Below are 8568 nucleotides of genomic sequence, written 5' to 3' on the forward strand. Positions count from 1 at the left end.
TGACGAATGACATGGTGCTGCGAGAATCTCAAGAAGAAAAATCTAAAGATGCAGTTGAAAAGAAAGTTGAAGTGCAAGACATGAGACCCAAACATCAAATGGTTCAAGTGAATGAATCCAGTGAACAATCTCCAAATACGGTGACATCTCCTCCATTCCTTAATCAATATTTTCTTAACTCTTATTCTTAATTCCTGTTAGTGAGATTGATTTTATTATACCAGAGATTTTGAATTTCATAACAGGAATAAGGTAAGAGTCACAATGGTAAAATATCTCGAATCAGAATCAGTAAGTGTTCGTGATGGAGGATTGAGTGAAGAATTAAAATTCCTGTTGACTTGTTTGACGCCATCTACTAGTCCATGGAAGACCGTAACTCGTGTGCTCAAGAATTACTCTATTTACGAGGGCTATCAGGATTATATAGAGGATAAACCATTGAAACGAGCCATACGATTTTATCATCCATGAATAAATATGGTGATGTCTAGCCAAAGGTATTAAAGAAAGGCGCTGCTTGGGAGGCAACCCAAGGCTTTTTATTTTGTTTTAGTTTTCTTATGTTTTTGAAGTTTTTGATTAAGTGTTAGTTGCATTTAGTGATTTATTGCTTTTGTTGCAGGAAGCGGGCAGAAGGAAATTTGAAATTGACGGACAGAAGACTCTCCAGTAATTAGGCGTGCCCACACCAGATGATCACGTTTAAGGGAGGCAATTCTCGTCTGCGGTCAGAAGACTCTATAGTAGTTAGGCATGCCCACGCCAGGTGGTCACGCTTAAGGAACTCAATTTTCGAAGATTGGTCAGAAGACTCTCTGGTAGTTAAGCGTGCCCATGCCAAGTGGTCACGCTTAAGGAGCTTAATTTCCGTGGGTTGGTCAGAATATTCAAGGGCAATTAGGCGTGCCTACGTCTAACGTAGTGGTTTAAAAAAAAATTCCTTTATTTTCTTTTTCTTTCTTTCTTTCTCTCTTTTCTTCTTCTCTCCCTTTCCTTTTTATTCCTTTCTTTTCTTTTCCAGCTGCAAGACCGCAACCAAAGGACCTCAAATTCCACCGCCACCGTTACGTTGCTCATCGTGGGTCGTCAATTCCTGGTTATCACTGCTTATCGCGCGTAATTCTTCCTTATCCATCGTGAGCCACCTGACATCCTTAACTACCAATCATAGCCTTCATTTTCATCAGTTTTACCATCAAACTCTACATGTCTTGTGCCTCTCACCTACAGCTGTGCCACAACCCCCCTTTGATGATCAGGGAAGTTTTGTTGTCCATTTTTGCTTTAAATTTTATTCTTTATTGCTTACATTGGGGACAATGTAAGATTTAGGTGTGGAGGAAGTAGTATATTGGTATTTTATTGAAAAAGTGCAAGTGTAGGCATTTTTATTGGAATTTTTTGTTTGACTTTGTCAAATTTTATCCAAGTTTTGCCTATTTTTGTGCATATGTGTGATTGTTCCTGATTAACGATGGTTAGATGTCTCAAAAAATTTTTATTGCCAAGATTTTATACTCTAAGGTGTTAAGTATGACATGGTTAAGTTTAAGGGTATCTCTTTGGTGAATATTTGAGATTTTGTGACTTTTACATTTTTTGGTTAACTTCTCAAGTATTGTAAGTATTTGTCTAGCATTTTTTTTTATACAAATTGGTTCAACTATTAATCTTAGTTCTCCATGATTAAGAAATGAAGCGGGCTTGTGTGATTTTTAATTTTATTTTTGATGATTATTTGAATCATGTTTGGCTATACTCCGCTAGTATCGTTGCCTAGTAACCGGAGGTTTTCACCATAAGTGTCGACTTTCACATCAAAAAGTGACGATAGCTATGAGTATGTGGTTTTTAAGCAATGATGGCTGAGTAACCGGGCTCCTTCATGTGGCAAATGTCAGAGTTCGCGTCAAAACGCTTGAATGGCTAAAAACTAAGCATTCCCCCTGAAAAAAAAAATCAATCAAGTGTGGGGATATTTTAGAAAAAAAAGTGCTAATAGTGAAAAATGTGAATGAATTGTTAGCCCGTTGATCCATGAATTTTAATGTTGAGATTTTGATTAATAGTCGAACCATTTGCTTATGGATGCTGGTTGAATATTTTATATTCTTAGATTAGTTAGCCATAAATTGAAAGAGTTCTTAATCTTGAAAGTTACTTGGAGAGATATTTCTTGAAATTTAATCACTAATGCTTGACATGTGTTTTAATTGCGTTTTGGCAATAGAAGATTTGAGCAATATCCATTGTTTGAATTCGATTGCTTGATTTGTTGTTCTCATGCTTGAGGACAAGCATGGTTTAGGTGTGCGGAAAATTGATAAGTCATAATTTGTTACTAAATTTATAATTATTTTTCCCTTGATTTTAGCCAAATATTGTTTTAATTGTCGGATTCTACTTATATTTGGTTAATGGTGCCAATTGTAGGAAAAGGAGCAAAACGTGATTAAAAGTGACAATTTTCCAATTCATTAGATATTGGCACGTTTGGGGTTGGTTTCCAAGTCTGAGTCGAATTCAAGGCAATTTTTGAAGGAAGATTTTGAAGATTTTAATCTTCATTAGCAGTTTTAATATTGGATTAGAAAACTTGGAATATTTTCTTTTCCCGATACGCATCTTGTACTAAAATTGCGACCTGTATACTTGCAGTCCAACGGGTGTAAAATCGGAATTAAACTTGCACTTAAAGTGAAAACCCGTCAGTGAGTTTTCTAAATCTGCCACATTATTAGATGAATCCCAAGAAGATTGAAATTTTGTAGCAGATAGTGGATGAGTTGATAGAGAAAATGTCCAATCGTGTGAGCATATGCTGTGCTAGCTCTATTTTTTTTTTTTTTGTCAAATTTCAACTTCTATAAATATATAACTGATTACAGCTTAGTCTGCACAGCAGATTTACAAAAGACTGGCAACTGCCAGGAAATCATTGTGGGCTTCTCTATTAAGCCACACAGGAAAGGTGATAAGTCATAATTTGGTGCTAAATTTATAATTATTATTCCCTTGATTTTAGCCAAATATTGTTTTAATTGTCGGATTCTACTTATATTTGGTTAATGGTGCCAATTGTAGGAAAAGGAGCAAAACGTGATTAAATGTGGCAATTTTCCAATTCATTGGAGAGTGGCACGTTTGGGGTTGGTTTCCAAGTCTGAGTCGAATTCAAGGCAATTTTTGAAGGAAGATTTTGAAGATTTTAATCTTCATTAGTAGTTTTAATATTGGATTAGAAAACTTGGAATATTTTCTTTTATGATTTCTTTTCCTATTTAGGAGACTAGTTTTATTTGGTAGTAGACTTCAATTAGGAAATAAAAAGAATAAGGGAAGCCAGATTCCCGTTTGATTAGGACTTCAGCCAAAAAACAAGGAAAGAGTCGTGACTCTTTGGGAAAAAGAGAAAGGCGGATGCACGTTTGATTAGGAGTTTGGCAAGCAACAAATCGGGAGGAAGAGCCGCCGTTTGTTGACTTATCTTGGCTCTTGCTTTTACTTTTGTTGGAGAGAATTGAAGTGAACAATCTGACTCTTGTACGTTTGGGCTTTTGGAGACAATTGAGAGAAATCAAAATTCCTTGTTCTTGTCTTCTGTTCTTGACCGAAAGTAAAAGGTCCGATTCGGTGACTTTTCCCAAATCTCCACGCGCAGTTGGTCCTCCATTAATGGAGGGCTAATTCTCTAATTCTAGTCAAGGGGGCAACTGACGAATTGGTTCAGCAGCTACTGTGAGATCTAAACCGTTTTTAATTATTTTCTTCATTTATTGGTATTTATATGTTTCCTACTTTTAATTGTTATAGTCCTTGTGTATGATTGAGTAGTGCACAATATTTAATTATCCATATAGACTATTTTGCTAAATAGGGGTAATTGAATCCGTAATTATTCGTTATCCCTATCTCAGTAGCGACTGGCGTAATTGGGTTTATGTCAGGGAAGCGTACGATCTAGTTTAAACAAACCCTCGTAGCGCGTTTGTTAGTTAGGATTGAGCCTTTCTAATTCTTAATGCAATCTAAAAATTAAATTCTATGGTCGTACCTAGGACTGTTTTTGGGTTAGAGAAATAGTTAACGGTCGTACCTTAACTATCGAGAAAGTAAGGAAAGGTTGGTTGTTTATCGTGTGTATGACAACTATAACCAATTTATTAATAAATGTAAAATTATCTGTGAATCGATGATCAGTGCATGAACCATTTCTGAAGTGTACCCTTGGCTAGAGTTCTCTTAATTATTTCTCTTAATCAATTATTTTCTGCAGTTAATTTATTTAGTTAGCATTCAATCCTTAAACCCCCCATTATTCTTGATTCAAAAGGAAACAAATTTCTCTCTAGTCTCTGAGGAGACGACCCTACTTGTCACTGTCTACTAGTTAGTGAATTTAGTCAGATAATTAATTCTAGTATATCGGATTAAGCAAACTCTTCGGGAACAGGGTGAATCAAGTAATCCATTGCACACCTAGAGTCCCTGCTCCAGTACATTGAATTGATTATTGACTGCTTTTGGTAGTAGTTAGGTTTTATTTATTATTATTGCACAAGTTTGGCACCTATCAATTTTTGGCGCCGTTGCCGGGGACTGGTGCCTGATTAATGTGTTTCTTTTTGAGTTCATCTTTTTTTTTCTTTTTTTTTATTTTTCTCTTATTTTTTTATATATAGTTTATGGCTGCTAACATTTCGTATTTTAGTGATAGACTGGATTTTATTTCTAGAAGGGGTTATGAGACCCGTGCTTTTTCTTATGATCAATGGCCTGTTGCAAATTGTGGAACTTATTTTGGCTCAGATCATTCAGCCGACATATGCCCTGCATTTCAAGATGGTCTAAGTGCTCCAATAGATACTTTTGGAAATTTTTCGCCTCAATTTCAGATGTGGTATGACTCTTATTCAAACGAGTATGATCAAGGATGGTGGGATGATTTCAATTTTAATTATGAACAAAGGCCAATAGATTTTCAACAGCTAGAGTCTCAAGAACCATCATCCATGTCAGGTATGTCTCTTGAAAAAATAGTTGAATCACTAGCTACTAACACATATCAACTTCAACAGGAGGTACATCAATTTCAACAAGAGACAATAGATTTTCATCAGGAAACACAAGCGAGCATGCGTAACCTGGCAGATAAAATGGATAAATTGACATCTAGGATAATGCAATTGACTTCTCGAATGAGTGAAGAATTGCCCTCACAGATTATTATCGACCATGAGGAAGATGAGAGTGCAATTATCCTGACGAATGACATGGTGCTGCGAGAATCTCAAGAAGAAAAATCTAAAGATGCAGTTGAAAAGAAAGTTGAAGTGCAAGACATGAGACCCAAACATCAAATGGTTCAAGTGAATGAATCCAGTGAACAATCTCCAAATACGGTGACATCTCCTCCATTCCTTAATCAATATTTTCTTAACTCTTATTCTTAATTCCTGTTAGTGAGATTGATTTTATTATACCAGAGATTTTGAATTTCATAACAGGAATAAGGTAAGAGTCACAATGGTAAAATATCTCGAATCAGAATCAGTAAGTGTTCGTGATGGAGGATTGAGTGAAGAATTAAAATTCCTGTTGACTTGTTTGACGCCATCTACTAGTCCATGGAAGACCGTAACTCGTGTGCTCAAGAATTACTCTATTTACGAGGGCTATCAGGATTATATAGAGGATAAACCATTGAAACGAGCCATACGATTTTATCATCCATGAATAAATATGGTGATGTCTAGCCAAAGGTATTAAAGAAAGGCGCTGCTTGGGAGGCAACCCAAGGCTTTTTATTTTGTTTTAGTTTTCTTATGTTTTTGAAGTTTTTGATTAAGTGTTAGTTGCATTTAGTGATTTATTGCTTTTGTTGCAGGAAGCGGGCAGAAGGAAATTTGAAATTGACGGACAGAAGACTCTCCAGTAATTAGGCGTGCCCACACCAGATGATCACGTTTAAGGGAGGCAATTCTCGTCTGCGGTCAGAAGACTCTATAGTAGTTAGGCATGCCCACGCCAGGTGGTCACGCTTAAGGAACTCAATTTTCGAAGATTGGTCAGAAGACTCTCTGGTAGTTAAGCGTGCCCATGCCAAGTGGTCACGCTTAAGGAGCTTAATTTCCGTGGGTTGGTCAGAATATTCAAGGGCAATTAGGCGTGCCTACGTCTAACGTAGTGGTTTAAAAAAAAATTCCTTTATTTTCTTTTTCTTTCTTTCTTTCTCTCTTTTCTTCTTCTCTCCCTTTCCTTTTTATTCCTTTCTTTTCTTTTCCAGCTGCAAGACCGCAACCAAAGGACCTCAAATTCCACCGCCACCGTTACGTTGCTCATCGTGGGTCGTCAATTCCTGGTTATCACTGCTTATCGCGCGTAATTCTTCCTTATCCATCGTGAGCCACCTGACATCCTTAACTACCAATCATAGCCTTCATTTTCATCAGTTTTACCATCAAACTCTACATGTCTTGTGCCTCTCACCTACAGCTGTGCCACAACCCCCCTTTGATGATCAGGGAAGTTTTGTTGTCCATTTTTGCTTTAAATTTTATTCTTTATTGCTTACATTGGGGACAATGTAAGATTTAGGTGTGGAGGAAGTAGTATATTGGTATTTTATTGAAAAAGTGCAAGTGTAGGCATTTTTATTGGAATTTTTTGTTTGACTTTGTCAAATTTTATCCAAGTTTTGCCTATTTTTGTGCATATGTGTGATTGTTCCTGATTAACGATGGTTAGATGTCTCAAAAAATTTTTATTGCCAAGATTTTATACTCTAAGGTGTTAAGTATGACATGGTTAAGTTTAAGGGTATCTCTTTGGTGAATATTTGAGATTTTGTGACTTTTACATTTTTTGGTTAACTTCTCAAGTATTGTAAGTATTTGTCTAGCATTTTTTTTTATACAAATTGGTTCAACTATTAATCTTAGTTCTCCATGATTAAGAAATGAAGCGGGCTTGTGTGATTTTTAATTTTATTTTTGATGATTATTTGAATCATGTTTGGCTATACTCCGCTAGTATCGTTGCCTAGTAACCGGAGGTTTTCACCATAAGTGTCGACTTTCACATCAAAAAGTGACGATAGCTATGAGTATGTGGTTTTTAAGCAATGATGGCTGAGTAACCGGGCTCCTTCATGTGGCAAATGTCAGAGTTCGCGTCAAAACGCTTGAATGGCTAAAAACTAAGCATTCCCCCTGAAAAAAAAAATCAATCAAGTGTGGGGATATTTTAGAAAAAAAAGTGCTAATAGTGAAAAATGTGAATGAATTGTTAGCCCGTTGATCCATGAATTTTAATGTTGAGATTTTGATTAATAGTCGAACCATTTGCTTATGGATGCTGGTTGAATATTTTATATTCTTAGATTAGTTAGCCATAAATTGAAAGAGTTCTTAATCTTGAAAGTTACTTGGAGAGATATTTCTTGAAATTTAATCACTAATGCTTGACATGTGTTTTAATTGCGTTTTGGCAATAGAAGATTTGAGCAATATCCATTGTTTGAATTCGATTGCTTGATTTGTTGTTCTCATGCTTGAGGACAAGCATGGTTTAGGTGTGCGGAAAATTGATAAGTCATAATTTGTTACTAAATTTATAATTATTTTTCCCTTGATTTTAGCCAAATATTGTTTTAATTGTCGGATTCTACTTATATTTGGTTAATGGTGCCAATTGTAGGAAAAGGAGCAAAACGTGATTAAAAGTGACAATTTTCCAATTCATTAGATATTGGCACGTTTGGGGTTGGTTTCCAAGTCTGAGTCGAATTCAAGGCAATTTTTGAAGGAAGATTTTGAAGATTTTAATCTTCATTAGCAGTTTTAATATTGGATTAGAAAACTTGGAATATTTTCTTTTCCCGATACGCATCTTGTACTAAAATTGCGACCTGTATACTTGCAGTCCAACGGGTGTAAAATCGGAATTAAACTTGCACTTAAAGTGAAAACCCGTCAGTGAGTTTTCTAAATCTGCCACATTATTAGATGAATCCCAAGAAGATTGAAATTTTGTAGCAGATAGTGGATGAGTTGATAGAGAAAATGTCCAATCGTGTGAGCATATGCTGTGCTAGCTCTATTTTTTTTTTTTTTGTCAAATTTCAACTTCTATAAATATATAACTGATTACAGCTTAGTCTGCACAGCAGATTTACAAAAGACTGGCAACTGCCAGGAAATCATTGTGGGCTTCTCTATTAAGCCACACAGGAAAGGTGATAAGTCATAATTTGGTGCTAAATTTATAATTATTATTCCCTTGATTTTAGCCAAATATTGTTTTAATTGTCGGATTCTACTTATATTTGGTTAATGGTGCCAATTGTAGGAAAAGGAGCAAAACGTGATTAAATGTGGCAATTTTCCAATTCATTGGAGAGTGGCACGTTTGGGGTTGGTTTCCAAGTCTGAGTCGAATTCAAGGCAATTTTTGAAGGAAGATTTTGAAGATTTTAATCTTCATTAGTAGTTTTAATATTGGATTAGAAAACTTGGAATATTTTCTTTTATGATTTCTTTTCCTATTTAGGAGACTAGTTTTATT

Source organism: Coffea arabica, chromosome 11e (assembly GCF_036785885.1).
Source record: "Coffea arabica cultivar ET-39 chromosome 11e, Coffea Arabica ET-39 HiFi, whole genome shotgun sequence".
NCBI lineage: Eukaryota > Viridiplantae > Streptophyta > Magnoliopsida > Gentianales > Rubiaceae > Coffea > Coffea arabica.